The sequence below is a fragment of the Nicotiana tabacum genome, chromosome 5 (assembly GCF_000715075.1).
Source record: "Nicotiana tabacum cultivar K326 chromosome 5, ASM71507v2, whole genome shotgun sequence".
In the NCBI taxonomy this organism is placed as follows: Eukaryota; Viridiplantae; Streptophyta; class Magnoliopsida; order Solanales; family Solanaceae; genus Nicotiana; species Nicotiana tabacum.
The window spans coordinates 38,529,027-38,542,777 of NC_134084.1; positions in this window are offsets into that span (position 1 = coordinate 38,529,027).

Genomic DNA, 13,751 nt, shown 5'->3' on the forward strand with positions numbered 1-13,751 from the left:
TTACCAACAGTCTTTCCAAATCAAAAGATATGAGAATGCCTAATAACTTTCCTCACGATATCACCATCAATATACTAACAAAACTTGCAGTGAAATCGCTTTTACGGTTCAAATGCGTTTGTAAATTATGGCGTTCTCTAATTGAAGATCCCAAATTCATCAAGCAGCACTATGATACGTGCAAAAGTAATTTAAATTGACACAAAACTTTTGTGACAGGTGGTGAATGTCACAACAAGGATGACTATTTGTACTCTACAGACAGCTCACTTCAACATGATTCCGTTGTCTCTCTTCATGAGCCTCCAATTCCAGATATCAATCATTTTAGTAGTGTATGTTTTATTAATGGTATACTTGTTCTAATTTTCTGTTATGACGTAGTCATTTTGTGGAACCCGGCCATCATAGAATCAAAAACAATCATCTTTCGAATCCTTGAAAATACGGCGGGGAAGCTATACTTCCCTGGTATAATATATGGTTTTGGATGCGTTTCTTCTATAGACGATTATAAAATAATTAGAGTAGGAAAAGAAGTTTATTCAGGTAATTATGAGGTGCATATATTTTCCACAAAAAGTAACTCGTGGAAATTGATGGGCAAGTTTCATCCATATAACGAGTTCTTTGATGGGGACATTGTTACGGTAGATGGATTGTTTATAATATAGCAATGACGGATTTGTGTAATACTAGTCCGAATGACTTTACTATAGTACATTTTTGTTTGGAGAAGGAAAAATTTCAGGAAATATTGTTTCCAGATCGGATTAAAAGTCGGGAAGATCCAGCTTTGTGTGCTCTAGGAGAAAACCTTTGTTTGACTAGGTTACACAATGACTCGAGACGCGATTTTGAAGTTTGGTATATGACGAATAATGGAACGAGCTATTCGTGGAGTAAGATGTTGACAGTTCCATCAGTGCATTGCGGACGTTGCTTGAGGCCTGTGAGCTTTATGAAGAATGGAGACATATTATTTTTGAGGTTTAAAGGTGGATTCGTGGTTTATAATTCAAAAAGACACAAATTGGAAGAAGTTAAAGTTGCAGGGCTTGAGGCACCACTTTACTTCAATTGGATTGTACCATATTTTGAAACTTTGTTTTCTCCGAAATCCTAATTAATATTGCTCTATTAGGAGAGAACTTTGGAGGTTCACTTTCTGTTTCTTTAATTGATTCTACTTAACTAGTTTCTCTTTACAATTTTTTCTTTTCATCTTAGTTCGTTCTTTTCTTTTCTTTCCTTTTTTTTTTTGTGAACGTGCTCTAAAATCAACTTTACGTGGCTTTTTATCCACTTAATTCCTTCATCGTAGTAAAATTTATTCTAGATGATGATTTGAATTCATGTCAGTATTTTTGTCGTTTTTATAATTGGTAGAAATAAGCCAATCATAAGTGAACTTGTCAATAGATTTGATGGAGAAACTCATTCGTCTTCAACATAATCAAATAAAGGAAAGGTTAAAAAGAAGAACAAAAAGTATAGTTGGAATAGAGATTTACTCCCATGCCCAGGCAATTCAATATGTGCCTAACACGCCTATTTGGAGTACAACAACAACTCAGTAATAATCTCACTAATGGGATCTGAGGAGGGTAGAGTGTACACAGACCTTACCCCTACCCATGAGGATAGAAAGGCTGTTTCCGGGAGACCCTCGGCTCAAAAACAAAAGATCTGTAACAACAACAGAAAACATACAAATAAGATCAACACCGTAATTGACAACAAATAAGTGGAAAGGACAATAATTATGGCAATAATAAAAATTTAACAAAAATATAAAATAAAAGTAAAAAAATTAATAATAATAATGATAAACAAAAAATAGAAAGTGTGATGGAACAATAACCGCTAGCAGCCCTATATAAAACACTATCAGACTAGCCAGAACAACGAAGAAAAACGCTCAACTACCCCCTAACTTACAAATGCTCGACCTCCACACCTCCCTATCCAGGGCCATGTCCTCAGAAATATTAAGTTGCGCCATGTCTTGCCTTATCACCTCGCCCCAATATTTCTTAGGCCGCCCTCTACCTCTCCTTGTACCTGTCAAAGCCAACCGTTCACACCTCCTAAACCAGGGCATATGGGCTCCTCCTTCGCACATGCCCGAACCAAATAAGTCTCGCTTCCCGCATCTTGTGCTCTATGGGAGCCACACCCACCTTCTCCCGAATATCTTCATTCCTAATCTTATCCAGCATAGTGTGCCCGCACATCCATCTCAACATCCTCATTTCGGCTACTTTCATCTTCTGGATATTAGAATTCTTAACTGGCCAACACTCCGCCCCATACAGCATGGTCGGTCTAATCACCACTCTATAGAACTTACCTTTAAGTTTCAGTGGAACCTTCTTGTCACACAGGACTCCAGACGCTAACCTCCATTTCATCCATCCCACCCCGATACGGTGCGTGACATCCCCGTCGATCTCCACATCTCCTTGGATAATAGACCCTAGGTACTTGAAACTCTCTCGTAGGGATGACTTGCGAGTCAAGCCTCACCTCCCCGTCCGCTTCCCCTGACACATCGCTGAATTTGCACTCTAAATATTCCGTCTTGGTCCTACTCAACTTGAAACCTTTAGACTCCAGGACCTGCCTCCATACCTCCACTCTTTCATTAATACCGCCTCTCGTCTCATCAATCAAAACTATATCATCAGCGAACAACATACACCATGGTACCTCCTCTTGAATATGGTGTGTCAATGCGTCCATTACTAGGACAAATAAGAACGGGCTGAGCGCAGATCCTTGGTGTAACCCCATAACTACTGGAAAGGGCTATGAATCACCTCCTATAGTCCTAACCCGAGTCTTATCTCCATCATATAAATCCTTTATCGCCCTAATATAAGCTACCGACACACCCTTTACCTCCAGGCATCTCCAAAGAATGTCCCTAGGGACCTTGTCATACGCCTTTTCTAGATCAATGAACACCATGTGCAGATCCCTTTTCCTATCTCTATACTATTCCGCCAACCTCCTGATAAGATGGATAGTTTCTGTAGTAGAGCGACCAGGCATGAACCCGAACTGGTTTTCTAATATAGACACCGCCCTCCTTACCCTCCCTTCCACCACCCTCTCCCAAACTTTCATAGTATGACTTAGTAACTTTATACCCCTATAGTTGTTACAATTCTGGATGTCCCCTTTGTTTTTGTATAATGGAATCATCGTACTCCACCTTCACTCATCTGGTATCCTCTTCGTCTTGAAAAAAACATTAAACAGCTCAGTCAGCAACTCCAAGCCTGCTTTACCCTTTACCCACATACCTCCAAAATTCAACTGGAATCTCGTCTGGTCCAATCGTTTTGCCCCGACTCATCTTACGCATTGCTCGCACGACCTCCTCCACCTTAATACGCCTACAGTACCTAAAGTCTTGGTGACTCTTGGAGTGCCCCAACTCCCCTAACACGAGTTTCTGTCCCCCTCTTCATTCAGAAGTCTATGAAAGTACGACTGCCACCTCTGCTTAATCTGGCCTCTTCCATCAATACCTGACCTTTCTCGTCTTTGATGCACCTCACTTGATCCATATCACGAGCCTTCCTCTCTCTCGCTTTAGCCAGCAGAAATAACTTCTTGTCCCCACCTTTACCCCCCAGTTCCTCATATAACCGCCTAAACGCAACAGTCTTAGCCTCTGTGACCACTAGTTTCGCTTCCCTCCTAACTTTTTTATATCTTTCTCTGTTCTCTCTCCTCTGCTCCGCGTCAGTGCTCTCTAATAACTTAAGGTAAGCTGCTTTCTTTGCTTTCACTTTACTCTAGACCATGTCATTCCACCACCAGTCGCCTCGGTGCCCGCCTGAGGACCCCTTCGAGACCCCTAACACCTCTCTCGCTGCCTCCTTTATACAGTCTGTTGTCGCCGTCCACATAACTCTAGAATCCCTACCCCTCTTTTAGGCTCCCATATCTGCCAACCTTCCCTCCAACTCCTGCGCATTTTCCATAGTTAAGACTCCCACCTGATCCTCGATTGCCCCCGTACAAACCTCTTCTTCCTTTTTATCAAGATACCAACGTCCATCACCGGGAGCCTATGCTGTGTCGTGAGGTTCTCATTCGGGATCACCTTACAATCCTCGCACAACCTCTTATCACACCTCCTGAGGAGAAGATAATCAATTTGAGTCTTAGCTATCCTACTCCGGAAAGTAATCAAATGCTCCTCCTTCTTCGGATAAATAGAGTTCACGATCACCAACTCAAAAGTTCTAGTGAAATCCAACAGTGACGTACCTCCTTCGTTCCTAATCCCAAAGCCGAAGCCACCGTGCACCTCACGCCTATTAGGAGTACTAGCAACTTTAATATTTTACAAAATAAGGGGATAAAATAGATTTTATGTTGTTAAATTGCGCTAACTTCTTTCTAGATTAATATTCATTGTGAGAGATCGATCGAATTTGCAGAATCTAGTGGTTAACAACTATACCATTAGTAACTTTGTTAGTTTGATATTCAATGGAAACAAATCATATCAATATAATAAATAAAGTATCTGATAATTAAGTTGTAGTGTAAGAAACAATGAATGTGGCTCAATGGATAGTGATAAGTTGGTTTGTAGACCTGTATACAGGTAAAATCGGAGGTAAGAAGCGCCCCGATTTATCGGTGAGGCAAACGAAGAGAGGACATAACTGTGTGTAGTCAAGACCAAAGCCGAGAGCTGCCCGTATCAAAGCTCGAGCAAAACACCTGCTCCGGGAGACATCGAGATCATGCCCCGGGAGCCACCAAGGTCATGCCTTCGGAGCCATCGAGATCACTCCCTCGGACTTGATTCGAATAACATGGCCTCGGAAAACCTGCCAAACGACCGCACGCGATCAACAAGGGACCGTGATATCCATGCCCAACCAGATATCACGACGTGAACCTCGGCCCGTATCAACGGTAAATCAGTGATTAGCAAGAAGAAAGATTTTTTTACCTTTTTTAGAATTGTAAGATTTTTTACTTTTTTTAGAATTGTACTTAGGGTAAAATTCCCCTAATATATAAAGAGGAAGTTGACTATTCATTAGAGATATTGTAACATGCATACCAAGGCAATATACATTTATTTTTCTCTGGTTGTTCAAAGTTCTTGTTCTTATTCATAGGTCTTCATAGACATCAGGCATCGAACCGAGGGCAGAACAATCACTTAGCTCGTACCCGAGCTCGGACTTAACATTACAACTGGTTTGATAATTTGTTTCTTCCTTAATTCGTTTATCTAATGTTATTGATCATTTGTATTGGATTAATTCACATATCATTTTTCAATTGTTATCCACTTTTAAGGGTAAACAGTTTGGCGTCCACCGTGGGGCTAAGGATAATAGTGATAGTTTGATACAAATTTCCATAACACACTATATTTTACGCTTGTTCTTTGAGATGTTAATTGCAGATCTCCCTAAGGATGTCCAACTCTCAGAGTCTCAGTCTCCTCACTTCAACGTTGATATTGAGTCTGGTCATCATGGTGAAAACAATAATATAACACCTAGCAATGAGATGCCTCTTGCTGATCCCAATGGAGACCCGATTGCAGACCCAATCGATGCCAACTCGCATGTGGCCATCGACGCCAACCTTCCGACCGACCTTAAGAACAGCATTTGTGGGGGAGCCCGACCAACGACTTGGGCTACGCCCGAAGATGAAGGTGACGGAAATTATCTACGGGTGAACTTTGAAATGTTACAAGCCCAACAAGCGGCGTTAGCACAGGTACAGAATCAAAGTTGTGCCCCCAGCAAAATTGAGCTCGAACAATCCCGGGAAAACACCCGAAGAAATGAGCAAGTCACGGAGAGGTTAGGTGAAGCTGGGCCCGGAACCAACCCCGAAATAATTAAGATGCTTAAGGAACTGACAAGCTGGTGGAATCGGGAAAAATGAAAATTGAGGCCAATGACAAAAAGGTGGAGATTTATAACCCCAGAATTAATCAAATCCTAGGAGCGCCCCAATATTGAAAGGGCTAGACTCTAAGAAATTTGTTCAAAAGTCTTTCCCCCCGAGCACAGCACCGAAGCCAATCCCGAAAAAGTTCCGTATGCCAAAATTCCAAAGTATAATGGAACCACTGATCCAAACTAACACGTCACCTCCTACACATGTTCCATCAAAGGGAACGACTTAGAAGATGACGAAACCGAGTCGGTTTTGGTGAAAAGATTTAGAGAAACCCTGTCAAAAGGATAAATGATATAGTATCACAACTTACCCCCTAATTCTATTGATTCATTTGCTATGCTTGCAAATGCCTTCGTTAAGGTACACGCTAGGGCCAACAAGGTCCAGACCAGGAAATCAGACCTTTTCAAGGTAAAACAAAGAGATAACGAGATGCTCAGGGAATTCGTGTCGAGGTTTCAAATGGAATGAATGGATCCGCCTCTGATCGTAGACGATTGGGTCGTTCAGGCGTTCACCCAAGGGCTCAACTCCTGAAGCTCCTTGGCTTCATAGAAGTTGAAACAAAATCTGATAGAATACCCGACGGTAACTTGGGTGGATGTCCATAATAGGTACCAATCATAACTTCGGGTCGATGACGATCAGCTCGGAGCCCCCTCCCGGTCCGTTTATCCCGTCAAAACTTATGACAAGTCTAAGAGAGTCATCGATCATGAGCCAAGACCAAATAGAGACTGGTATCAACCTTACAACGTGGACCGAAGGGGTAACGGATCCGGGTGTAACCTTACAAGAAATGAGAAAAGGAACGATTGAAACCACAATAGTCGGGGTCTCATGAGCAAAAACTATTTCGACAGGCCACTCGGGGACAGGGAGGCACCGAGGTTATCAGAATACAACTTCAGTGTCGATGTTGCAAGCATCGTGTCTGCCATCGGGTGCATCAAAGATATAAAATGGCTTCGACCATTGCAGTTCGACCCTACCCAGAGAGATCCTAACTTGATGTGTAAATACCATGGCACTCACGGCCATAGAACCAAGTTCTGCCAGCAGTTGAGAGAAGAAGTGGCCCGGTTATTTAATAACGGGCATCTCCAGGAGTTTCTGAGTGATTGAGCCAAAAATCACTTCAGGAATAGGGACTCCAATAAACAGACTAAACAAGAGGAACCTCAGCACGTCATCAATATGATGATTGGTGAAGTCGACGTCCCTAGGGGCCAATGTTAAAGTGCACCATAGTGTACATTACGAGATAAAAACGGACCCGAGACTATATCCCAGAGGGGACCATTTCATTCAACAACGAGGATTCAGAAGGCATAGTGCAACCACACAATGATACTAGTAATATCTGTACCTGTAAATAAATCTCGAGTTAAATGTGTATTGATTGACCCAGGTAGCTCGGCCAACATCATCAAATCAAGGGTCATAGAGCACTTAGGCTTCAAGACCAAATAGTGCCTGCAGTCCGGGTTTTAAATGGATTTAACATGGCATGCGAAACTACTCAAGGGGAAATAACCATGCCGGTGAACACCTCAGGGACCATCCAGGAAACGAAGTTTTTTGTGATCGAAAGGGTTATAAGATATAATGCCCCATTCGGAAGGCCATGGATTCACAGCATGAAGGCAGTGCCCTCGACATTAAACCACGCGCTGAAGTTCCACACACCGGGAGGGACCATGACGGTTTACGGAGAGCAACCTGCCGCAAAATAAATCTTTGTGGTTGACGAGGTGATCCCTATGTCCGTGCTCTCGACATCAAAGAACACGGAGTCGGTTAAAAAAGAAATAATTAAATAGAAATCACTGATACTAGCCCCGACCGAATTGGAAAAGCAAGAGGCAGTCGAGGATGATGACTACGAAATCCCTAGGTTGTTTGTTGCTCCTGATGATTTCGATGCCACAAAATCAACGGCTGAGGAGATGGAGCAGGTCATATTGATTGGATACCTGCCCGATCGGAAGGTATACCTAGGAACGGGGTTAAATCCTGAACTCAGGAAAAAACTCGTTGAATTCCTTATAGCTAACATAGATTATTTCGCTTGGTCCCATCTTGATACGACATGAATCCTGCCAGAAATTACCACTCATAAGCTGAGCTTGGATCCGGTGTTCCACCCGGTCAAACAAAAGAGGAGGCCTCAGTTCGAAGTCAAGCATGCCTTCATCAAATACGAGGTATCAAAATTCCTTAAAATAGGTTCCATTTGGAAAGTTAAGTAGCCGGATTGGTTAGCTAACGTAGTGGAAGTACCTACGATGGGGAATAAGTTAAGAATTTGCTTGGATTACAAAGACTTGAACAAGGCATGCCCTAAGGACTTTTTTTCTTTTCCTAACATCGATCGAGTGATCGATGCGATGGCCTGGCACGAGATACTCAGTTTTCTCGATGCCTACTCTGGGTACAACCAAATCCGGATGAACCCGGACGATCAAGAAAAAACTTCTTTTATCCCTGATTTTGGCACCTATTGGTATAATGTAATGTCGTTCAGACTAAAAACGCCGATGCCACTTATCAACCCTTAGTAAACCAGGTGTTCGAAGAAACAATAGGAAAATCAATGGAGGTTTATATTGATGACATGCTAGTTAAGTCCCTGCGAGCAGATAACCATTTAAAACATTTGTAGGAAACCTTCGACATATGAGAAGATATAATACAAAGCTCAATCCAGAAAAATGCACATTCAGGGTTGGATCTAAAAAGTTCCTCGGGTTCATGGTATTTAACTGGGGGATCGAGATTAATCCCGATAAAATCAAAGACATAGAAGACATCACCATGGTTGATAGTGTCAAGGTCATACAGAGGCTAACCGGGTGTACAGTCGCACTAGGTCGGTTCGTATCGAGGTCCTCGGACAAAAGCCATCGATTCTTCTCACTGTTGAAAAAGAAGAACAACTTCTTTTGGACCCTGGAGTGCCAGCAAGCCTTGGGAGAACTCAAACGGTACCTTTCGAATCCACCCCTACTCCATACTCCAAAGGTGGATAAACAACTATACCTTTATTTAGCTGTGTTCGAAGTGGCGGTGATTGGAGTCCTAGTCCGGGAAGAGGAAGTTACGCAATTTTTCTATTTATTTTATTAGTAGAATTCTAGGCGAGGTGAAAACAAGGTATCCTCACCTGGAAAAATTAGCGCTCGTTTTCGAAGCACCTCCAGAAAGCTGAAACCATACTTTCAGTGCCACCCTCTACGTGTCATAACCTCTTACCCGCTAAGGAATATTATGTACTAACCCGAGCTCTTGAGTCGGTTGGCCAAATACACCATCGAAATTAGTAGGTACGATATCGAATATCGACCCCGACTGCCATCAAATCGCAAATTTGGCAGACTTCATGGCCGACTTCACGCTGGCCCTGATATCCGAAGTCGAAAAGGAATTATTGTTGACCTCGAGGACTTCCTTGGGAATCTAGTCCCTCTTTACGGATGGTGCTTTGAATGCAAAGGTGTTCGGATTTGGCATCGTGTTGAAGCCTCCTACGGGAAACATAATCAGGAAGTCTATTCGAACTGTAAAATTGACTAACAACGAGGCCAAGTATGAGGCCGTGATTGCAGGTCTCGAATTGGCCAAAGGTCTTGGGGCTGAGGTGACCGAAGCTAAATGCTACTCTCTCCTTGTTGTAAACCAAGTCAATGGAATTTTTGAAGTAAAAGAGGAATGAATGCGAAGGTATTTAGACAAATGCAGGTGGCACTGCATCAATTCAAAGAATGGACCCTTCAGCATGTACCTCGATATCAAAATAGCGAGGCCGATGCTTTGGCTAACTTGGGGTCATTGGTTGATGACGATGACTTCAACTTGTTAGTTTGATATTCAATGGACACAAATCATATCAATATAATAAATAAAGTATCTAATAATTAAATTGTAGTATAATAAACATTGATTGTGCCCAATGGATAGTGATAAGTTGGTTTGTAGACCTGTATACAAGTAAAACCGGAGGTAAGAAGTGACCCGATTTCCCGTAGGGCGAACGAAGAGAGGACATAACTGTGTTTAGTCATGATCAAAGCCGAGAGCCGCCGGTATCAAAGCTCAAGCAAAACACCTACTCTCAGAGTCATCTTCACGCCCCCGGAGCCACCAAGGTCATGCCTTCGGAGCCATCGAGATCACGCCCCTGGACTTGATTCGAATAACGTGGACTTGGAAAACACTGCCAAACGACCGCACATGATCAACAAGGGACCGTGATATCCGTGCCAATCCGGATATCACGGTGTGAAACTCGGCCGTATCAGCGGTAAATCAGTGATTAGCGAGAAGAAAGATTTTTTTACCTGTTTTAGAATTGTACTTTGGGTAAAATTATCCTACTATTTAAAGGGGAAGCTCACTATTCATTAAGAATATTGTAATACGCATACCAAGGCAATATACATTTATTTTTCTCTGGTTGTTCAAAGTTTTTGTTGTGTTCATAGTTCTTCATAGATATTTGGCTTCGAACCGAGGGCAAGCAATCACTTAGCTCGTACCCGAGCTTGGACTTAACATTATAACTGGTTTAGTCATTTGTTTCTTCCTTAATTTATTTATCTAACGTTATTGATTATTTGTATTAGATTAATCTACATATCCTTAAAATCGTGTATAAATTCAATTGTTATCCATTTTAAAGACAAGACCATTAAATCGGAAATCTTGAGTTTGAATAAAAATCATTTTCCCCTTAAATGAATCCTATATAGTACGAATTCAAATTAATCAAACCAATGTTTTGCTGAATATCAAATAATTAAACAAAAAGATCGATAGCAAAATACAACCATCATGATACTCCCTTCATCAATACTCCTTGATCAAAATTGAAAAACAACACATACTGTACGACAGTTTCATTGTGAAACTCATATTCATGTTAGGAAAGATCTTCTTACGAAAGTTTTATTAATTATGACTAGATATGTCAATGGGACGGGCAGGGTGATTGCGGGACGGGTCGAACGTTAACCTGCATAAAGTTCAACACGCACTTGTTACATCCTGTACTTTAATATTAGGATAAGTCGTAGTAATTCATATGAGCTTGAAGGGATTAAGACCATTCATGAGATGATAGAGGATTTGTGACTAGGTTATTGTAAGACCCCGCAAGTTAACAACCTTGATATTGTTAGATATATTTTCATATGGTATTTTGAGTAGAACATTTTTGTAATTTTTTTTTGACAAATATGATTTTATATAATTATTAATATTACCACTTTCGGATATGTTTTAAATTATAACATATATAATATGAGAAAGGTTATAAGATTTTCTTTATTATAAGATAGAAATTATTTTTTCACAAGAAAAGATGGTTATCTTTTTACCATTTTAAGAATTAAGCATACGAAAATTTTATTCTTTATGTGATATTAGAAAATTATAAGTTGAGAATATATATGTATTTTAACATGAATATTTTAATAAAATAATAGTGTATGTATTAACTTTACATGGTACCACATGACCATGATAGTAAAATATATAAAGTGTGTTAAAAGTGAGTAGTATTATAAGTAATTTGAGATAATTCTTAATTATGTGGGTAATTAGTTAACTATTGGTTAATGAGAGAAATTAACTAGTTAATTAATAATTAGTGAATAACTGATTAGAAATTTGTGGATAAATAATTAAGTGAGAATCATGGATAATTACTAGGGGACAACAATCCACATGGGTTTATGAAGTTATGACAGCAAGTTGCCAACTATAATTATGTTTAAGGAGGAGGTGACACCCTTTTAAGGATATATATATATATATATATATATATATATATATATATACACACACTTATCTCTTTTTGTTAAAAGAGGTTACTAAGAAAATCTCTTTATTTCAAAAAAAATGGAGATGGATCTCTTCAGCCACTTTACACTTATATAAGGAATATCATAGAATTATAAAACTTGTATATATTATTTGGAACCTCAGTAAGCATTGGTTCAAAGTAAAATTGTAGTTCTAATATGTGGATATTGATACAAAAGTGCTGCAAAATACAATTACCCTTGAACTGTATCGGTCCGGATAACCAAATTTTCATTCTCAAGCATCCTAAGTACACAAAGAAAAAGAAATAGAGAAATAGCTTCAAATTTCTTTCAAGACTAAATGATACGGTGGACGATCCAAGGAGAGCTCTATTATGGCTAATGCTAGCAAGTAACATGCGCATCTTTAAAAGGATACAAACCAGAAATCTTTCTCAAGAATATCATGCGATTTTTTTTCTACTTCGATCTGCCGCCATGTGCTTTATCACAAAACACAGGTGTTAGAGGAATTGTTAAGAGAATCGACTCAAGTATGTTAAAGCTAATCCTTCTTTATTTTGGCATGATCCAAGAAACGATACGTAAACGTAATGATATTCTATAAGTGGTTCTACTCTTAGTAGTTAGGGATGTCTATGTTATTCATTTCCGTAAAGTGATATTTAAGTATGTCTAAGTATGTATCTTGTTCCCTATTTAGGTATTTAATAAAGATGTTAAATTTTATATTATAATAATACATGCATCTTCATGCATATGCATTTACCACCGAGCTATGACCGGTCCGGTAGTTACATATTTACCACCGTGCTACAGCCAGCTGGGCAGTTACATATTTACCACCGTGCAACAACCGGTTGAGAAGACATGCATTTACCACCGGGCTATGGCCGGTCGGGCAGTTACCACCGGTTGGGCAGTTATGTATCATTATTTATCATTGGTTGGGCAGTCATATATTTACCACCGTGCAACGACCGGTTGGGCAGTTACCACTGATCAGTTGGACAGTCATGCATTATACATATGGATAATAGTCTCAAAGATAAGCATTACATATATGTAAGTATAATAAGTATACATATACGGTGGCACTTTAGAGATTCAGGTTGATCCTTATATATCTTTAACTAATGTTGAATTATAGTTATATTTCGATTCTTCCTTACATACTCAGTACATTATTCGTACTGACATCCTTTTGTTGGAGATGCTGCATTCTTGCCTGCAGATATATATAATCAGTTTGACGAGCCCTCATAGTAGACGAGATTGGCATTCATCAAAGGATCAGTAAGACTCCACCTCATTCGGAGTGCAGTCGAGTTTATGAGTAATCGTGTCATAGTTTTTCTAAAAACTTATGGGTAGGCCGGTACCCTGTCCCATTTGATGTCAAATAATCTTAGAGGCTTTGTAGATAGAAGTTCATTTTGTACAGTATGTCAGAGGCCTTGACGACCCATATGTATTCATATTTTAAGAAAAATGGTTCAGTGATACAGTGTTGCCCACTTATTGTTATATATTACGAGTTGTGGTCATGTTGGTGCATGATAGTTGCAAAGAAAAAAAGAGAGTTGTATAGTGGTTCGCTCGAGCCAGTGCGGCATCGGGTTCTAGCCACGCCTCCCCAGGTTGGGACGTGACAAAGTGGTGTCAGAGCGGGTCGTGTCCTAGGGAGTCTACAAAGTCGTGCCTAGTAGAGTCTCACTTATGGGTGTATTGCATGCCACCCTTATAATAGAGAGGCTATAAGGCATTTAGGAAATGATACCCTTCTTTTGTTTCCAGATCGTGCCATAGAGCTGAGTCGTAAGATGTCAGTATGAAGCTTTTGCCAGATTTTGTATGCACCAGAGGTGCAGGTATTACAATAGAGATTTAAGATGTAATTTCCACCTATGTTGAAGAGAGGTTATGAGAGAAACAGAAGATACAATGTGAGATTGAAAAGTA